Genomic DNA, 20,973 nt, shown 5'->3' with positions numbered 1-20,973 from the left:
AGCCAAGAGAACTGTCAACAAAATGGCAAGGCAGTCTATGGATTGGGAGAAAAAATTTGCAATCTTTATATCTGATAAGGTATTAATATTTAAAATATATAAGTAACTCACACAATGCAATAGCAAAAAACCAAATAACCAGATTAAAAAATGGGGAAAGGACCTGAATAGACATTTTTCCAAAGAAGACATAAAAATGGCCAACAGGTATATGAAAAGGTGCTCAACATCACTAATTGTCAGGGAAATATAAATCAAAACCACAATGAGATATCACCTCACACCTGTTAGGATGGCTATTGTCAAAAAGGCACAACAAATGCTGGCGAGGGTATGGAGAAAAGGGAGCACTCATATACTGTTAGTGAGAATGTAGATCAGTGTGGCCACTGTGGAAAACAGTATGAAGTTTCCTAAAAAAATTAAAAATAGAAGTGCCATATGACCCAGCAATCTTTCTTTTGGGTATATATCTAAAGGAAATGAAAGCATCACCTCACAAAGACATCTGCACTCTCATGTTCACTACAGCATTATTCACAATAGCCAAGATATGGAAACCACTGACGTGTCCACTGGTGGATGGCTGAAGAAACTGTGGTGTATATATACACAATGGAATATTATTCAGTCTTTAAAAAGAAGGAAATCCCACCATTTGCTGCACCATGGATGAACCTGGAAGACATTATGCTAAGTGAAATACCTCAGATGTAGAAAGAAAAATTCTGTGTGATCTCACTTATATGTGGAATCTAAGAAAGAAAAGTTGGGGTTGGGTGCGGTGGCTCGCACCTGTACTAGCACTCTGGGAGGCCGAGTGGGTCACTTGAGGTCAGAAATTTGAGGCCAACCTGAGCAAGAGTGAGACTCCACTCTACTAAAAATAGAAAAAAGTTAGCTGGGTGCAGTGGTGCAGGCCTGTAGTCCCAGATACTCGGGAGGCTGAAGCAGGAAGACTACTTGAGCCCAGGAGTTTGAGGATGCAGTAAGCTATGATGACACCCTGTCTCCATTAAAAGAAAAAAAAGTTGAATACACACAGAGAAAAAAACTGTGGTAATCGGGGCAGGGGTGGTGGTAGTGGGGGTGGGGGGAACGGGAAGATGTAGGTCAAAAGACACAAAGTTGCAGACACATGGGATGAACAAGTATAGAGACCCATTGTACAACATGGGGACTATATTTATAATATTGTATTCAGAATTTTTACTAAAAGAGTAGATTTTTAGGTGCTTTTGCCACACACACACAGACACACACACACACACACAAAAGCTAACTGTTTGAGATGATGGATATGTTAATTTGCTTAACTAGAGTAACCATTTTACTATGTATATGTACATCAAAACATCACCTTGTACAACTTAAAAATATGTGATAAAAATGTTTTTATAAAGTATGTCCCAAATACTGCATGGAATATACTTATACAATTTTTTAATTGTTTATTTAGAATTCAAATTTAACTGGGCATTTTGTATTTTTATTTGTGGATTCTAGCAATCCTAAAATGAGAGCCAGACAGGTTTAATCACTTGTGCAAGGTCCCACAACTATTAATAGTAAGCGGTTTCAGAGTCTGTAATTTTAAACCACTTTGCTGTATTGCTTTTATAAATTCACTATGTGTATCAACTGGACAAACAGGGTATAAGCAATGCCTAACCCTGTGCCTGAGCACATAGTAGGCACTCCATAAATGCTAATTTCTTTCCCTCTTTCCCACCCATCTTACCCCTGGGACTCTGTTTAATTAAATGATATTCCAGGCTTCCATTATCACTATATTAGGTCACTGTTCTTTGTCGTAGTCAAGTACCACCTGCACTTCTATTTATTCAATATTTTTCTTTAAGTTTAAACTTAAGTATATTTAATAAAAAGGGACTTTAATATCCCTATTACAAATGGAAAATCAGGATACCATGCCACAGACGGAAGGTAACTATGAAACGTGCAATGAAAATACATTCTAAACTTTTGCCTACTCTGGCAGTTAGACTCAAAGGGAGATCTGCAAACAATAGAAAGGTACGAAAGTCCTACTAACATGCACCAAAGACCTTCTGTTGGATGTCATCAGAAAGGATAAAGGGTAACCAACACGTGAATCAAGTGTTTTATGTGCTGTCTGTAAGCCACCTAAAATCATCTTGTGTCCCCCCACCCCGAGGGAAGTGCCCCCAGTTTGGGGAAAAATGCTGAATTAATGACTAGGACTGGGACCTTTTGACTAGCAAGTACAAAAGCAGTGCGTGTGGGGCTTTCTGGTTCAGGAAGCCAATGATCCAATAAGGCTGGAGTAATTGCATTCTTTAGCATGACCGTCACTTTCCAGATTTGCGATAATATAGTCAGCAAACTCCACCACGGCCTCGGGGAGCTGATGGCATCAGACGAGTGACCGTGACTCACCTTTTGACAATGGTGGTTCTTTCTGACTCGAGACACTATGACCAAGTGATGTTCCCACCCATACACCCAGCTTGATTGGCAGTCCCAGGGCTGCCATCCGATGCCCATTTTGGTGCTTGGGAGAGAGTGTTTAGTACTTGGGGGAGAGTTTTAAGGCTGAGATTGGCAATTTTACTTCAACTTCGCCTCTTGGTCCCAAATTCCTGGCCCTCAAACAGTAGATCCTGAAATGTCTCTATCTCAGTCTGTTTGAGCTGCTATAATAAAAATACCATAGAACGGGTGGCTTAAATGACAAACACTTATTTCTCACAGTTCTGGAGGCTGAGATGTCCAAGATCAGGTGCTGGCAAATCTGGTGTCTAGTGAGGGCCATCTTCCCGGCTCACAGATGGCATCTTCTCCTTGTAGCCTCACATGGGGGGTGGGAGAGAGAGAGAGACAAAGAGAGAGAGAATGCTCTAATGTCTCTTCTTTTTAAGAGAGCTAATCTCATTCACAAGGGCTCCACCCTCATCCCCCACGACCTCCCAAGTGCCCCACCTTCCAACATGATCACAATGGGGTTTCAACACGTGCATTTTGGGAGACACAAACCTTCAGTCCATAACAGTCTCCAAGCCCTTAACCTTCCTTATCACCACCTGCACCCTCCACCTCATCTGCAAGGACTTCCAGCAGGGCCTCTCCCTACCCTATGGTGCTTGAGAAAACGTGAATTTGCACCAAGCCCCTCCTTCTGTCCTGTCCAAGGTTTTGGGGACATGAAAGTTAACTCCTCTCATGAAACACTAAGGACAATATCAGCCTTGACAACAGCTAGACTTTTGCCCAGTTAGGTTGCTGGAAACCTAACAAAACAATATTCTTGTCATTGACCTACTTAATTCTCATGAGTAAGCCATGACAGAGATCCCTGCAGGTGTGTTTTGCACGAGTAAAGTGAGGATCAGGGAAGTTACATGGTTTCTCCAAGGCAATATAGCAAATTAACAGCAGAGGCGGTCTTCAGCCTAGGTTTTCTGGTCTCAAATGCACTGTTCTTCTGGATACATTGAGCTTTCATGTATCATTAATCAGGTTAAGACTACATGATCAGATCCTCAGCTTCAACTCTATGGTCATTGACATTTGTTTATTTCATGGTTAGTTGAGTGACTGTATGATATAATTCTTTCAGCACCAAATCGGGTCATGGAGTCAATGGTTTCACTTCTTGGCTCCAAATAAGAGTAGTTTTAGCTAAGCCACCGGACTCCAGACGATATTGGAGGATTACCAGCATTGGCTTCAATTTATGTTGTCCTCTAAACAAACTTTAAATTTCCTCCTTTTCCAGAAGAAAATGTGTGACTTTCATTTTTTTCCCTTCAATTGTAATCCTTGCTGGAAACTCAGTATTTGCAAATATATCCAATTTGACCTTAAATATATTAGCAAGTCATGAAACTTAAAACAGCAATAACAACAGCAACCTCTGAATAGTATAATCTTGCTTATACTTGCCCAGATTTTACATTTTATTTACATTTTGATATGGCTGTTTAATTGCTCAGTTTCCCATGTCCTGAGATTATGTTCACTTCTGCGTTAGTAGATATATTCTAAAAGAGAATAAAATATGCTTTTTCTCCTACTCATCTTGGTAGCCATCTATACTTCCATTCCACAGACCTTTACTGAGTATATACGTGTATTATTTATTGCCTAATTTGATCTCTGTAAGTATTATCATTACTTCCATTTTACATTTGAGGAAACAGAGGCCTGGATGGGTAAGAAACTTGTCGAGCCCCAGCAGCTAGTACAGTTCTAGGCCACCTCTGATGAAGCCCTTCTGTCCCAGGCTCATCTGTGACCTTGGTTTCTCTCTTGCCAACCTCATTTTTTCTCATTCGTTTGTTTATTCATCCAGTGATCATTCAACAGTCATTTATTGAATGCATTGTGTTGGGTGCTGAAAGTATAGAAATAGTCAAGACAAGAATCAGACCTTTCAGGACCGCTCAGTCTTCTTTTGTTTACATTTTCAATCATGTTCAGCTCTCCCTAGTCTTAGAAAAAATTCCAGCTGATCTCATTTTCCAGTTTTGTTTTTAGCCTATATAATTTTTCTTTCTGTGGATGAGTTTCTGGAATGCATGAGTGTTACAGATTAAATGTTTGTGTCCCCCTCCAATTCATATGTTGAAGCTCTAATCCCTGAGGTGGCTGTATTTGGAGCAAGGAAGTAATTAAGGTTACATGAGGGCACAAGGATGGGCCGTGATCAGACAGGATTAGTGTCCTCATGAAAAGAGACACCGGAGAGCTAGCTAGCGCTCTCTTGCGTGTGTGTGCGCTTTCTCTCTCTCTCTCTCCCTCCACTCCACCCCACTTACCCACACGCACTGTGACAGGTAATGTGAACACAGCAAGAAAGCAGCCACTTGCAAGACAGGAAGAGGCCTCCACACCAGACACTGAACCTTACTGGACCTTGGGCTCAGACTGTCAGGCTTCCAGAATGATGAGAAAATGAATTTCTGTTGTTTATAAGCCACCCAATCTGCGGCATTTTGTCATGGCAGCCAGAGCTGATGAATGCAGTGGCCATTTTACTTGTTACTTCCTGTTCGTTACCTGCCCCAATCCCTTGCCAGGTGGCGCTTACAGCTCTGCATCCTTGTGCTACCTGTGAAGGAGGCAGCTGTGGAGGAGCGATGAGAACTTGGTATTTAGCATCAGAAGAACTGGGTCTAAGAGTCAATTCCACAGGCCTGCATGATGCAGAGGTATAACAATGGCAACTGTAATTTCAAAGATGCTAGACCCCTAATGGAAGACCTGTTTCAGGATGGAGAAATTGAAAGTCTGGACTGAAACATCCATGAAACTCATTGAAAGAAAAAAACTTGTGGAAAAATTTCCATGCAAAATGAACTCTTAAACAAAAATTAAAAAGCACCTGAAGAAACTCAATGCAACAAGAGAAAGTCAGTATACCCAACACATGAGAGAATTCAAACCTAAGAAAATAGAAATAATAATAAGAGCTAATATGTATTGAAGGCTGAGTAAGTGCCAGGCACTGTTTCAAATGATTTACATGTATCACCTCATTTAGTCTCCACAAAAACTCAGTGGACTATGCATTATAATTATCATAATTTTTAAGTAGAAGGGAAATAGAGGCACAGTAAGGTTAACCCCAAATAATATAAGTAGTAAGTGACAGAGCTGAAATTTCTCCAGTCTGTCTGGCTCTGAATTCCTCATGATTAACTGCTGTGCTATGTCACCTGTGCTGGTGTAGATAAATCTGAAAGAATTTAAAATAAGTATGTTTATAATTCTTAACTAGATTAAGGTCTGATACCAACCTTAAAGAGAAGAAAAGGCTGTTAAATGTACGAAAGAACCTAAAAGAAATAAAAAATACAGTTATTTGAAAAGTTATTATGGCATTAGCAAGAGATTAGAGATAGCTGAAGAAAGAATCAGTGAATTGGAAGCCGCAAGTGAGTAACATCCTTTTTCACCCCCCAAATGTGGCATAAAACAATAGAAATAGATAGCAAGGAAAGGGATGTGGAGCCATGGAGAGTATATTGAAAAGTTCCAAACAGTATAAAAAAAATTTACATCTAGACATAGCACAATGAATTACAGAATGGTAAAGATAAAGAGAAACCAGCAAAGGGAGAAAATTGATTCTGTCATTTTTGGACAATTACAAGTGCTTTCATGTACCAAGTGCTGTGCTGAGAGATTTTCATATTTGTTTTCATTTAGTCTTCTGGACTACACGTATTTGTTTTTCTGTGTTTAAAATGAGGCAACTGAGGCTCTGAGAATTTAAGTGACGAGCTAAGGGCTTAATAAATCTTTTCTGAATGAGGGGATGATGTGGGGTCATTTATCTTTTCTGAGATGTTTTATTATTTTCCCTCAGGTTTTAAATGAGAGTAATAAAACAAGTCCTCTTAACTCCTCATTCTTACTTCACAAGATTGTTTATGTATGATGTCTTTAGAAGTACGGAAGATAGCAGAAAAGAAAAAAGAACCTTGCTCATTTTTATTTACCTCTTTTTACTCTTTGAACCTGTTACCATCAGCTTTATAGCTCTGTGACTTCTGCATCTTTTATTATATTCTTTTAAATTAAAAATTTATCATTTTCGGGTAAAATAGCAGGGAATATCCAAGTATATGTTTAGCGTAAGATTTAAATAATACAGAAAACATGTTAAAAAATTAAAATCCCTCTTTCCCTTCTGCAGTTCCCTTGCAAGCTCACACTGGCTCAGAGGCAATCACTGCTGATAATGTCTTTTTCAGACCTGTCTGTATTCATTTATACACCCGTATTTACATTGTTCTTTATATAAATTGCAACCTGTTATACATAATACGTTCCAAGTTTTTCTTTACTTAATAAGGTGTTCAAGGATCCTTATTATAACTGGTATGACCCAACTCATTTGACCATTTCTATATTCAAGGATATTTTAGGTGGATCCTAGATGTTCTATTATAGATAATGAACATTCTTGTGAATGCTCCTAGAGACATATATCCTACTATTTCTTCAGGATATTGTTGAAGAAGGGGAATTTGGGGGTCAAAGTATTTTTAATTTTGCAATTTAGTTGGATATAGCTCATTCTTCTTCTTCCCCCACAAAAACTGTACTTAGAGTTTTATTAACACTCTACTGGAGGGCTAATTTTCCTCTCCTCATCAATAACAGGATTCATTTGTCTTTTAAATGTTTGTTCTCACCAGTCTCTGAGAGAGTGAATACATTAGGTTAAGGGATGAAAAGAAAGATGGACTCCCAGGGACAATAAAAGGAAAGGAAATCAGAGCACATAAGGAAGGAACATGTTGTGGATCAGTCATTCACCCACCATCCTCCCTGGGCTCCCACTTGCCAGGCATAATGCATGACGTGGGGCATGCAGTGGTGACCAACAGCAGCTCCATCCTGCCCCCAAGACTGGGCTTTAGAGAGGAGTCGGACGAGTCATCAGTCATGATCCTAGGGGGACGTGTGGCTGGAACAAGGAGTATCCTGTGCTGCGGGTGCTCACGGCATGCACCCACCCCAGGCCTGTGGGTGAGTGAGGTCTCCCAGGAGGGAGGAGAGTTAGTCAGGTGGGAGGGGTGCAGAGTGGCAGGGATGGACCGAGAGTGACCAAGGGAGGGAGGACTAAATGCACAGGGCTGAGGGCAGAGAGAGCAGCCTAGACCTGGATAAACTGCCGTAGGGTTGATGATGGCTGGGATGAGGGGAGGGGCCCGATGGGCCCGGAGCTGGGGGCAAGGGGAGAAGTCTGAAACCACTGAAGGTCGGTAAGCAGGAGCACAATCTGATGGGCTTATTTTTCTCCCCATGGAGGAGCACTCCGGCTGTTTCATGGAGCGTGAACTGGAAGCTGGTAAGGGAGGCAGTCTGGGGATGAGGCTACTGCCATGGTCCAGGCAAGAGATGGTGAGTGAGCAAGACCGGATGGCAGCGGGGGTGGAGAGCAGGGGACACATCAGACGGGGATATTTGAGGGAGAATCAGACGAATGTGGATGTCACCTGCATTTCTGGCTTGGGACAGTGGTGTTACTCACGAGATGGGGAATTGGAGCAGGTGAACAAAGTTCTATTTATAAAAAAAAATGTTATCGTATGTGACATCAGATACAAACAATTACATTTTTAATAGTTTATTATAAATGTAACAACGTTTGTATTAGATCATGGTTTATTATTAAAATTATGTGAGCATCCAGATAAAATATTTGTACCTACCATAGACAACTATATGCATTCTCATGAAAATAATAATAAATACTCATATGGCCTTTACTAGATGGCAGATTGTACATCAGTAGGTCATTTAATCCTCATCATAAATCTATGAAGTAAATATGATATTATTATCCCCATTTAACAATGAGGAAAGTGAAGCACAGAGAGGTTGAGTAACTTGCTTAAAGCCACCCAGCTAATAAAGGTCAGAGCTGGGATATGAACCTATGGAGTTGGGTCCAGAGACTTTTTAACAAAAAGAAATCACTTGAAATATTAAATATTGCTTGGAGAATATAAACTATAAAAAATGATGAGTGCTCAATGTGGTTACTTCAGGGTAGGGGAGAAAGAGGATTTGATGGGAAGCTGGACATGGGGCTTCAGCTCTATTGGTCACAACTTGTTTCTCAAACTGTTAGGGGGCACATAGATCATGACTGTTTTGCTATCTCTAACTTTGTGTACACGTTAAATATTTCAGAGCAAATGTGCATGTCCCACGCCTGTGAGAGATGACTGTTAGGTCAAAATCTCTATACCTGCTAAACCTCCTTCAGAGTATGTGGCTGAAATTAAGTGTGAGACTTAGAAGAGGCTCACTTATTAAGTATCCACAGTAAATATTTGTCATCTTTGCTTTGTGATTTTCTGGATTAATCTTATTTAGAAATCCACAGTCACCCACTGAAAAAGCAGTCTGAAAACTAAGGACCTTGTATCAGTTAGGAATTTCAAGTAACAGAGGCTGGACAATTGTGGTTTAAATAAATAAAATTTTGTTTTTTCATGTAATAAGACATTTTAGAAGGAGACAGCTACTAGCATGGGCTTAGCAGCTTAGGGATGTCAAGGTCATGATGTTTATAATTTTTTTTTAGTCTTTTCCTCATGGTGCTAATGTGGCTGCTGCAGCTCCAGCTATTAGGTTCCTGTGATGAGGGGCAGGTTTTGCATGATACACCTCCCAGCTAAGTCAGCTCCCTTTAAAGAACTTGCCAGAAAACTCTATTCAACATTTTCTACCTACATGTCACAGGCCACCACAACTGAATGGGAAAATGGGATATGTACTTTTTGTTTTTTTAAATTGGCGAATTGCCACCTGCCAAAATATAGGGGTTTTATTAGCGAGGAGGAAAGGAAAGCAGATTTTGAATATTTATCAGCAGTCTCTGCCACAGACCTCCATGATCCTTCTTTTCTCCTTTTTCCAGTGATGCAGAATAAAGTGTGAATTAAACCCTACTTTTGTTTCTTGCTAATCCTTCTCATAAAATGCCCTTTTCATTCCAAGCCCAAGGCGGCCCATTTCAGAATGTCCGGAAAAAGAAAAAAAAAGAAAAGTGAAAACTTCTGAGTCACAGAATATTTCCTGAATTCTAGCAGACAAAATTGACTTTTCTAAAATAATAGGACTGGAAAGACCTTGTGCCTTTCCCAATTTGCTATAGTTTTGAGTTGTTAAAAGTCACTTTCAATTTTTAAAATGTTAGAAGGTTTTCAATCAAGCCATTTTAAGCAACACCCATTCATGAGAGAGTTTATTTCTATTCTGCATTGTCTTTTCTTTTTGTAAATCCCACAGAGCTCGAGTGTTTGCTTTTTCATTTGTTAGTTTATTTACTTATTTCAGGGCTCCATTCAATAGCCAGACAGCTGGGTATGGAAATGCCAATTATGACCTCCCCACAGATCTGAGCATGGATTTTTCCACAAAACTGTCAGAATTTTTTCCCCTGCAAGGCAAGCTAACTAAATTTTAAGCAAACTTTAGACAAAGAACTCGAAGATACTTTTTGTCATGACGTGTTATAGAAATCAGGAGGGAATATTTTGCTCCCTAAGAAATCCTATTTTTGAATCAAAAGGACAAGAGGCAATAGAAGTTTTACCCATACGCTGAAGTGATGTAACTACTCCCAACTGAGCCTTGGAAAGCACGTTACAGTTTCCAGAGAACATTCTTGTGCATTATCTCATGTTTGATGTTTCTCCAGAGGTCACGACACAGGGTCAGTGTGCAGGCTTGTGAGTGGCTGTTTGGGCCACAGGGCAGTGACCTCTGAGACTTACCTTTTCCTTTCCAAATGACTCCCTCACCCCCACCCCAGGCCTAATAATCTGATAAAATTACTGATTTATTTGCAGATAAAATTACCGATTATTTCAGCGTCCTGTAGATAGCATGAGCTTGTTTGATGTGGGAAGCCGAGATTTCCTTTACAAGTTCTTCCCAGAAAGGAGTTATTTAAAAGCATTTATTAATCCATTCAATAAACGAGTGCTTACTCGATGCTAAACATCGTGCTGAGCGCTTAAATGCTTTGCCACTTTGGCTGGTCAACAACCCAATGTTTGGATTCATTTGGCCAAACAACCCTACAAAGTAGAGACTTATTGTTACCTAAAATTTACAGTTGGGGAAACTGAGGACCAGAGAGACAAAGGTAGCAAGGTGACCAGCACCTGAACCCTCCTCCTTGCTGGCCCCCTAACTGTGAAGCGCTGTGTCAATGAAAATAAAGTTTTGTTCTGTGAGGCTGTCGACCTCTCTCTGTTTCCCTTCAGAATTGCGTGTGTGAGCTGTCGCTGTGTCCCATACCAGACCTTGAACTTGGGGTGGGCAGGATGAAGTGTGCTCCTTTTGTGCCCTAGGCGGACCGGGCACTGGGTTTTACCCATGGGAGATGCTGCAAGCACTTTGGTTTAGTTGACTGTAAAATTAATCGGTGTGTCCCAAGCATAAATCACTCGTTGTGGAGGTGACAGAAGTAGGGATGGCTGGGGGAGGGATTCAGAAGAAGTCCTGGGTGTTGTGCAGTGAACTTGAAGGAAGAAAAGCCACATGTGTGTACTGGAGAGGGACATATGTTTGTGTTGGCAATTGCTCCAGTTTCATTTTGACATCAGATAATCTAAGTAAAGAGAAATTCAGAGATGAAGTTGCTGGGAATTGAGTTGAATGAAAAAATGATGATGATGCTTTACGACTATTGACTTTGTTCAGCTAAAAAGGAGCAGAGAGCATATTTATGAATAATGATACCTTGCATGAATGGCAAGATGCTTAAGGTGATTACTGTAATTCGAAAACCATTGAAGGACAGTACAGAGCTACTTAATGGCCAAAAAAGAAAAAAAAAAATCATAGAATGGGAGAAAATAAACTTTATCGACTAACCAATGTTAATAAGTCAAAACAAATTAATCCTTTGCTTTAATTTGGTAATTTTTTAACTCTATCAGATGTGAAAAGCCACAGATGTTGAGTTTCATTAATATGGAATTAGTCATGCACTTGCATATTTTTAAAAATAGTTATTTTGTGTGCTCCAAATTAAAAATTTTGAAGAAATTAGTTTGGAGGCACAAAGCACATTACATGCAGTTTTCTCGATCTGATTATAAATAGGCCTATTTTCTTCTTATTAAGAGATTTCTGTGTTCTTCTTCTGTTTGAAGAAGATTAACCAAATTGATTTTTTATTTTGTTATTGACCAAGGTTAGAAATACAGTGTGATGTGAGAGCTGGTGGATGTGACTATCACCCTCATTCTAGGCAAGTCCTGGCAAAGATGAGGCTCCGTGGTCCGGGACACTGGAGTCTCACTACGGGAGTGTTCTCTGCCTCAAACCAGGAAACAGAGGCAGAAAAAGGGAAACTCTGAAAGAAACAGGGGAAGTCATTTTGTTCTGTACTATTTTACAGTCAGGAAAATCAAGCTTGGAGAAAGCATACGACCTGCCTAAGCCACCCAACTATTAGTGGAAGAGCCCAGCAGCAAACCCTCGATGTCTCTCTATTGCTTTTAAAAGCAAGACCCAAATCCATCCCTAAGATGCCTTACAAGGCTTTGCAGTTTGGGCCTCCAGCCAGATCTCCAGCCTCTATTTATACTGCTCTTTCTCTGCTCTCTGCACTGCAGCCGTTGGCCTTGTTTTAAATCTCTGACTACACGATGCTTCCCTTCCACAGGGCCTTTGCACGTGCAGTGGCACCTTTTTTTCCACTTAATTAGATCCAAAGCTTCAGATCTTGGCCCCAGTGGCATCTCTCCCGACCCCTGAACAGGTCAGATTTTTCTGGCCTACCATGTTGTGGTGGTGTGCATCTTTCTTCCCATAGTACGACCAATGGCCAAGCCTGTCATATGGCCAAGGCTGACTTGGGGGCTGGAAAGTCCCATGGCAATGAGTGGCCATGCCTCATCCTCTTACAGTCAAAGGGGACCATAATATAACTACCCTAAGAGCCTAGCAAGGGCCTGGCTCAGGGCGCACTCAATTGCTGTGTCAGTTCAGTGGGGATTTTGCTCTCTGTGGAGGGTTGCTGGGAGGGTTAAATGGGACAGAAAACACAGCCACCACTGCAGAATGTGACTTCAGCAGGCGCTTAGTGAAGGATCGTTACTATCACGATGGCCCCATGTATAGAATACCTGGGGGTGGGGAGTCCTAAGGATGCTGCTGGCCCCCCATCCGGATGCCCTCTGCGGCCAGGGAGCCACCCCTGCCGCTGTGAGTGCTGGCTGCTAACTGCTCCTGGCCGTCCCCCTTCTCTGGAGAACTGCCCCTGGCCAGCGGATGCCCACTCAGCCCGCGGACTGCAGGTAGCTGCTGCCAGGCTGATTTAGGAGTAACTAGGGCGTCAAGGTGGGAAGAACTCTGGGGGTGTGTTTACGTTCCAGAGTTCCCACCAGTTCCACTCCGTCCTTGGAGCAGGTCGAGGCCACACTTGACCCGAGGCAGCCTCCTTGTTAACTCCTCCCCCGTCCTACCGCTCTCCCTCCTTAGAGACCTTTCCTGAAGAGCCCTCTGTCTCAGTGGATCATGGCATCCTGCACAGTCTGCATCCTGCACAGTCTCGCTTTAGAGGAAACCTGACCTCAGAGAGGGTCGCCGTGCGAAAGGCTGCCGTAGGCTGCCCGAGTGAGGTCTGCAAGTCTTTACGGAGAAGCCAGTGGTTCACTCCAAACTCTCACGATGAGTAGGAGTTTGGTGGGGGTGGGGGGTCCAGGCAAGGAAAAGCATTCCAAGAAGAGAGAACAGCATATGCAAAGATACTTACCACACTTGCTTGACTGTTGAATGAGTGTTTTCTTCCTCTTTCTGGCTTCTGGAATCAGAATGTTGTCTTATAATGGAAAAACTGTTCCTGTGGATGGTAGCTCACCATCCAAGGCAATGATATTAATAATATGGTCAAGGAACTGTTAGGAATGGTGTGGACACGAGGAAGGTTTCAGTGCACTGGGGAGTTGAACGGTACCCCAGATTCAGTCCTGCATGGTTCTGGACCAGCTAAGCCCACAAACTCTTAAGGCCATGTAGATGAAGCCTGGCGAACTGAGCTGGTTCTAGATCTTTGCTGCATCTCTCTCTGTCAGTCAAACAGGAATGGCAGGGCCAGCGTTTGATGGTGACGTTGGCAGGGACCCAAGGCCTCGGTTGAGGGAAGGTCCTGGAAGCAAACCCGTGATCTCAAGGCAATTGGCAAGACGAAGTCAAGCTGTCACTTCATTCTCGGCCTGAGCGGGTGCAGGTTTCAGCAACACTGTCAGAGTGACGTGCCCCTCTTTCCTTTCGGTCCCTGCCCTTTCTGGGGCTCCGCAGTGCAGGCTGAGAGCCGCAGGGCCCTTGGCTTCCGGTGTGCCGTGGGCCGCATGTGCAGGTGGAATGCCTGAGCCGTTGACAGTTCATTTTGGTTCTAGATGCTGCTTTAAAAGGAGGACAAATACACAGCAACAATCCAACGTTCCAGGGTTTTTGTATCAATTTAGATATCAGGGGGAATATTAATTTCAAAGTTCAAAAGAATGAGACTTTTTCTGAAGTGTCCTGAGGAGAGATTATTCCCCCCATTCCTCCCCAGGACATCTGTTCACTTGCTCACTCAGTCATGTGTTCAGCTCTGCCACGTGTGAGTGTCCACCGGGCACCGATGACTTGGGCGTGTCCTCTAGGAGAGGCCGGTGACGCTGCAGCCAGGGGGCCTGCGTGTGGCGTCGCCGCCCCCCCGCCCCCCCAGACACACACAGACTGGCAAGTTCATGGCCTTGGGCAAGTTACTTCCCTTCTGTTAAGTCATACTTTCCTTGCGCCACAATGCTAATAATTATAGATTACTTATTGAAGATTTTGTGCGGGTCTCTATTTTTCCCATACCTTTCCCTGTTTCAACCCATTTGATATTAGGGAAATAATAGCACTTGATTTGGAGATTTAATGACCTAGTGTACCTAAAACACTCTCTGGTGCATACAAACAGGCAATAATTGGTTATTGTTGTTGTTATTAAATAGCTTTGGGGAACTTGGATAAACTTCATAGGGTCTCTAGTTTCAGTTTCCTCATCTCTAAAATGGGGATGATATAACAAAAATAATATATTCTTGTTACCACCCCATACAAGTTGTGAGGATTAAATAAGGCACATAAACCCTTTGAACACTGTCTCTCACCGAGGGCGTGTTTGATCACTGTTAGCTGCCATCATCATCATCGTAGGTGGGTCCGAGTTGGGAATTTGAGGAAGTGAGAAAATTGTCATTGAGAAGGGGCAGCTGTACCAGGCACAGGAGGGGGCAGGGTGAGGACGTGCCCAGGGGAAAGAGCAGAGTGGCTATGGCTCATTGTGCTCAGAACTCAGGACCCTTGCAGGGAATGAACATGTACTTTTCTTTAACGAGAGGCAGGTGGTGGGCCGTGGAGGGTGGGGATAGAGACGTCCCACCACCCCAGACCACAGAGGAGCCTGAATGCCAGTCTACGGAGCTGGGCACTGTCTTGCACACCATGGAGAACCTTGCAAGGTATTCTTTGGCACATCCTGGTTTCCCTGAGCGTATTTCCTTTCTCGGCTAAACATATTGCTGCTCGTCTCCCAGATAGCCCACGTCAAAGGCATGAAGGTGCAGCAGTTCCCGCACTGTACATACGCGTGGCTGTCAAAATGGCCCTTCGCAGATGATTTCCTGGGGATATTTATCATGCGTGGTGGTGGGGACACTTGGTCAGATTTATGCAAGACAGAAACACACAACCGCCTACGGTCATCTTGGGACCTGGCTGCTTCCCTGCCTCCCCTCGGGCGTGACCCACTGTCTGGAAGAGGAGGTCCTCAGCCCAGGGGACGAACACGAGAAGTCAGCCCCCTTGCCCTGAACCCTGATGGGGACACATCGCTTCATTATGCCATCTCCCTCTTGCACACTAGAGGGGCACATTTCGGGAGTCTATTATTTCCCAGGCACCAGTAATATATTCCCAGGGACTCTGAAATCCAGAGCTGTTCTCTTTATCTCCCCACCGTGGCTCGGTTCACCCTAAAGAAGCAAACCAGTGCTACACATCTGTCAGCTAAAATTCACAGAGCTATTTGGAAGCAAAACCAAGAAAAACAAAACTGATTAGGGAAAGATCTGCTTTCAGAAAACCTATTTCTGTCACAGGGGGATGGATAAATAAAATAATGTTTCAATAATTTATGCAGCCTGCACACGAAAAAACATTGGAAATGTGAAATGAGGACGACACATAAAGAACAACCGAAGTTGATAGCTGCTTTAATCAGTGCGGTTGATAATTCTAAAATAAATTGGAAAAATCAGTCTTGCTCTCAGCTTTTGAATGATGATGGGATGGTAGGGGGAACGTGTGTTCTTTGTCCTGGAAAATGCTTGTTCCCCCGTTGGGTCCTGCCAAGGACACAAGCCTCAGCCCCCAGTGGATCCCAGTCCTGGTCAGTTGCTCTCTGTCTTCCCCACGCCATGCACTGTTTGCAGGGTCAGATGAGCCCCCAGACCTGCCTCGCCAAGCACACTCTTCATAGAACAGCTCAGACTCCAAACCCTCGAGGATAAGGGTGGCCAGCCACCGGGAGAGCAGGTCTGGAAGTCTCTGTTTCAGATCCTTCCACCTCCCATCAGCACCGTGAGTTGGTCCTGGAGCACCAGTGAGGAAGACATAGAACCACTTCTCACCGCACTGTTCTGCAGACACGCCCAGCAGGTTAACTACCCAGGCATTACAGGAGACCTTAGGGGAACAGGAAAGTAAGACCTGGGTCTTGCCCTTATGGATGGAGGTGGATGTAATTTTAGGTCCCTTGAGTAAGATGGGACCTCAAAAGTGGCTTTGTTCAACACACCCCATTCTCAAAACCAGTCTTCAGATGTCTTAATCCGGGGACCTTCTTTTCTGGCCTCCTGTTCATCTCCCAGCTCGTCCTGTGTTGGAACCCTGGCTGAACAAACTTCCTTCCAGCCAAGCTAGAGAGTCCACAAGGACCACTCTTCCGAATCCACTGTTGGTGGGGAGACGGCCTGTGTGTCCACACATGTAATCCAAGGTAATTCAGTTTCACTGCTGGCCCCTCCTGAGATGCAAGAGGAAAACAGCCTGCTGGGTACCCTCGGCATTTCTGGAGTTAAAGAAGAGCCAGTTGACTCCCTCGTGAAGATGCCAGAAGGGGGGAAAAGGGAAATCCAGGCTACAACTGGAGTTGCGGAATCCCAGAGTGGAAAAGCACCTCCAAACCCCTGAACTCCCACGGTCGTGGAGAGAAGACAGAGACCAGTATGGTGTCCAGAAGCTCAGAACCTTGTATTGATGATCAAACCTCACAGGAGCAGCAACAGGACTTCCCCAGTTGGGCTCAAAAGAACACATGTGCACAGTGCCTTTCATAGATGAAAACTCACTGGTTTGTTGCCATATTTCAGTCCCTAGCTACTTTGTTCTGCCACCCCCATCACCATATCAACCGTATCCCATGACAAGAGAGGAGAAGAGAGGCCTGAAGGTACCACCTTTGCCTTCGGTCAGTGACGCTTCTCTCTGCTGTGCTCCAGAGCCATGTGCCATACGATGTCCCCCATGAGCACTGATGAGTTTGCAGGTGGATAGGAGGGCTTCTGCCACCCTGACCTCTTGACTAACACCTGAGTCCCTACTGACTGCCCTCAGGTGCGGTGTTGATAGATCAGGCAAACACCAGAGGCTCTGAATGACTCGTGCACCTGGTAGCTTCAGAGCCTACAGGAGTGTCTGCCGAATTGTCCCAATATTGTCGGATCAGAGAATGAATGAACTCACCAGCGGGGGACAGGATGGAGAGACAGTCCCAGACCGTGTGGGTTTCACTGTGTGGCCCTGGTGCCTGTTAGGGTGGAGGAAGATTTCTCACACAGAGATTAAGATATATAAAAGTAAAGTTTATTTTATCTCCTTAGAGGAGAGAGAGAGTGAGAGTGAAAGAGAGAGGAGAAGGGGGGAGGGAAGAGAGCAGGGGCGCGGCGGGGCACCCCAAAGGAAGAGAAGGGGGTTCCAGCACCAAGGCGGAGGGGCTCGCTGATTTTAAGCGGGATGAAGAGAAAAAAAAATAGTGATGGTGTCAGTTGGTGACAAAGCGGCAGCAGGATGTCAAAGTCCAAGACCTGGTTTCCTGCCTTTCCTTGGAGAAGGGCTTATCACAGGAGATGTGACTCTGCCCTCGAGCTATGGTCGAGGCTGTAGCTCATTCTCCTGCTGTTTACTCTGGAACTCTGTAAAAGCAGATTCTCCAGAAACAATTTCAAAAGACAGAGATTTACCTCTCTTTTCCGTCCATTCAGCTCTTTTCAGAAGTTGTGCAGGGCGCTGTTAGTGAGAGAACGCGCAGGACTGATCTTCAGCTGTTACTGGGGAAACTGTAGGATTAGGTGCTTTCCTGTTATTTTTGCAAGGCCGTCCTTTCAGTGCCAGATGTAGGATGGTCCGTATGTGAGAGGCGTGACCTGGAGAACAGACACAAGAGATAGCGAAGGCAGGCGTTGAACTCAGAGCCCCCTTCCCGCCTCCTTCCCCAAAGCTGGTACTTCCCTGGATTCTAACTAATGGTCTCTCCTTTTAAGCACCTCTCAACAGCATCCAGTGAATACCGCTCTCATTCCAGTGCAGAAATACTCCCTACCACGGTCTACACAAGTGGTCGGCCAGCCTTCTGTCGTAGCTGCAGTGCCAGCGAGCGCCTTGTCTTCCAAAGCAGCCCAGGCTGACGCTGGGCACGCCTCTGTTCCAATGCACGGAAGTCTGCTCCGGCTGTTTCTATCCTCTGGTCCTGAATCTGACCTCCAAAACCTCCAGGAGGCTGACCCTGTCCCAACTGGCAGCAGCCCTGTAAGTGTTAGATGACACACACCATGCCCTGAGTCTTTGCTCCTCAAGAGAAACAATTCCAGCTCATTCCATGGTTTCTTGTATGGTGCCATCTCGAGACCCTTCATCCCCTGGCTTTGTCCTGAAGCATGATGTCCCACTAGGGGCAGCCTCAGAGCAGACGTGTCTTCCCCGTGACCCAGATGATGGCGGGAGGGGTTGGCTGAGCCAGCTGGGTTTTTTCTCTCAGGAAGGATCTTTGCAACGTGTGTCCACCTGCATGAGAGTGCTGGGTGCTGGGTTTCTCTGTTTGTGCTTCTGCTGTTCCCACCCCTGTGGGAAATGCTATGGGATCGACCTGAGCCGCCTGAGGTGAACCTATTTTACTCTCATTGCTTGCATTGACTGGCCCGTGCGAGGGCTTGGTAAATGTCTGGGGAGTGAATACACGCATTTAGCTGCAAAACCTGGCTGCACCCAAGTCTGGCCCAAGAGCCGGTGCTTTAGCGATGCCTGGGCCCCGGGAGCTGCATGCTTTAGCTCCATGATGGTCTGACAGCGATGCTAGACCCTTACCTCTCTCTCTTTCTGTCTGTCTCTGGCTTCTTTTGGAGTTCAGCTCTCTCTTCTTCTCAGAGCCCTCCCTCCCTGCCTGGCCCCTTTGTCGACACTTGATCATTTACATCAAGTTGACATTCGCAGAGTTTACCCAGGGGTCTGTAATTGTATTCTTTCCCTGGTTCTGCATTACCAACCATGAAAATGGAATCTTATCATCCCTGACCAATTTTTAATGTACAAAATGATTTGGCTGAGGTTCAAAGGGAGGCACAATTGAAATCAGGTGAATGATACATGTAGTTTTTTTCAGTTCCTCCGTGCTTAGATTTGATTTTTTTTTCCTGGTATAGCATAGAATAAGTAGATTATTTTCTGCAAGTTATATAAGTGCGTTTGTGTGCTGTGTAGGTATGAATCTACATACACTGAAAGCACAAATATGTATATGTGTGCGTGTTTGCTTGTATTACCGTACTCACATTTCACATGCATGCACCTATTTAGACATAAGCAAACAAATATAAATATATTGTTTGCAATTTTATTGATGGCAATCAAATTTGCAATGATCCTTAAAATGTATTCAAAACACCCAGAGAGCTGGAACAGCCCTGCAGCTAGTGCCCAGGATTAATGACTGGAATATTCAAATGAAGCCCTGGCACCCCTTTGTTAATTCAGAAAGGAGCCCTTAGGGAGAAAGTGGGTCTCTCTGGCCCTGGCAAGAATTATCCCAAGTCTCAGATACACTAATGTGTCTACCATCATGGGCTTTCGCAAGTGTTCTGGGGATAGACAAGAAGATGGAATGTTCTGACAAACAGTATAGGCTATGTGGTAAGCAATTTGCTGAGAAGCCTCCAGGACTGATGCCTCTTTGCTTGCCTCCCGAGGTGCACTCATGCAGACAAACCTGTGCTTAGAAACGCAGAGGTATTGTTTCCCTTCCAAGTTCCTGGCTAGAAACTCTCCTATTTAACACGGGCCAGGCCAGGGCTAGTTGGGAATCATGCTGTATGTATCTCATTGAACTTCCTCCACCAGCCCATGAATTGCATGTGGTGTTCCCAGTTTTCTAAAGAGAATATTGGGGACTCGGAAAGCTTCCTGGTAATGGCAAAGTCAAGACTGAATCTCAATCGAGAGGGTTCCAAGCTTGGCCTGTAATATGACACTTCCCAGGCACCTGTTGAGCAAACTCCCATCTTCTTCATCTCAGGGAATGTCGTAGGCATGTCCGATGTTGAGTCCTCAAGGAACTTGACTGAATCTCTCAGGATGTCTTGGCAGACAGGATGTGTATATGGGAGCAAAACGCGAGGAGGTGTTGGGGGTTGTTGTAAACTCAACAACTATGCCCAGAGAAAATGAATGATTGACTGATATCATTACACAGGGAGGAGATCTGGTTGCCTTCTGGACTGGCTCAAGCTCAGTGAAATTGATCGTTTTCCTTAACAACTCGGATGAAGGATGAGAAGTTTTCTTACCAGATTTGCAGCTGGTACAAAATGGGGGTGAAGTGCCCATGTATTGGTTGCCAATTTCAGACTTGAAATGATCCTGATGCTCAGTGTCTTGGATCTAAACTATCAAGACAGATCACGCACTACCCAGAAGTTCCTGGCTTCCTGAAACATCCGCCATCCCAGAGAGCTCAGCAATACCATTTATATACACTGTTTTCACTAAGGGACGGAATTGTGGATAATAGTAGCCATTATTTGTCAAGTGCCTTTTATGTACCAGGCGCCTAATAAATTACTGGTCTCCTTTAATTCTCCCAGCATTCTCTCGTGTTCACAGGAGGTAAATCAAAGAAGGTAACTCAAAGTATGGGGATCTTTGGAGGCAAAACCGGGATTTGAACCCAGATATCCAGGACTGACGCTTGTGTTCCTTCTGTGCTGCACGGCCTTCACGAGCCCAGCTCGAATCTCTGCTCCCCGCGTGGGAGCTGGACCTGAGCGGAGGGCGGGAGGAGGGCTGAGAGCCTGGGTGGTGGGAATTCGTAGTGGTCTTGAAGATGTCCATCCCGGTGTCAGGCGAATCAAGGGCCCT

Source organism: Lemur catta, chromosome 1 (genome assembly GCF_020740605.2).
Source record: "Lemur catta isolate mLemCat1 chromosome 1, mLemCat1.pri, whole genome shotgun sequence".
Taxonomy (NCBI): Eukaryota; Metazoa; Chordata; class Mammalia; order Primates; family Lemuridae; genus Lemur; species Lemur catta.
Note: the sequence above shows the minus strand (reverse complement) of the source record.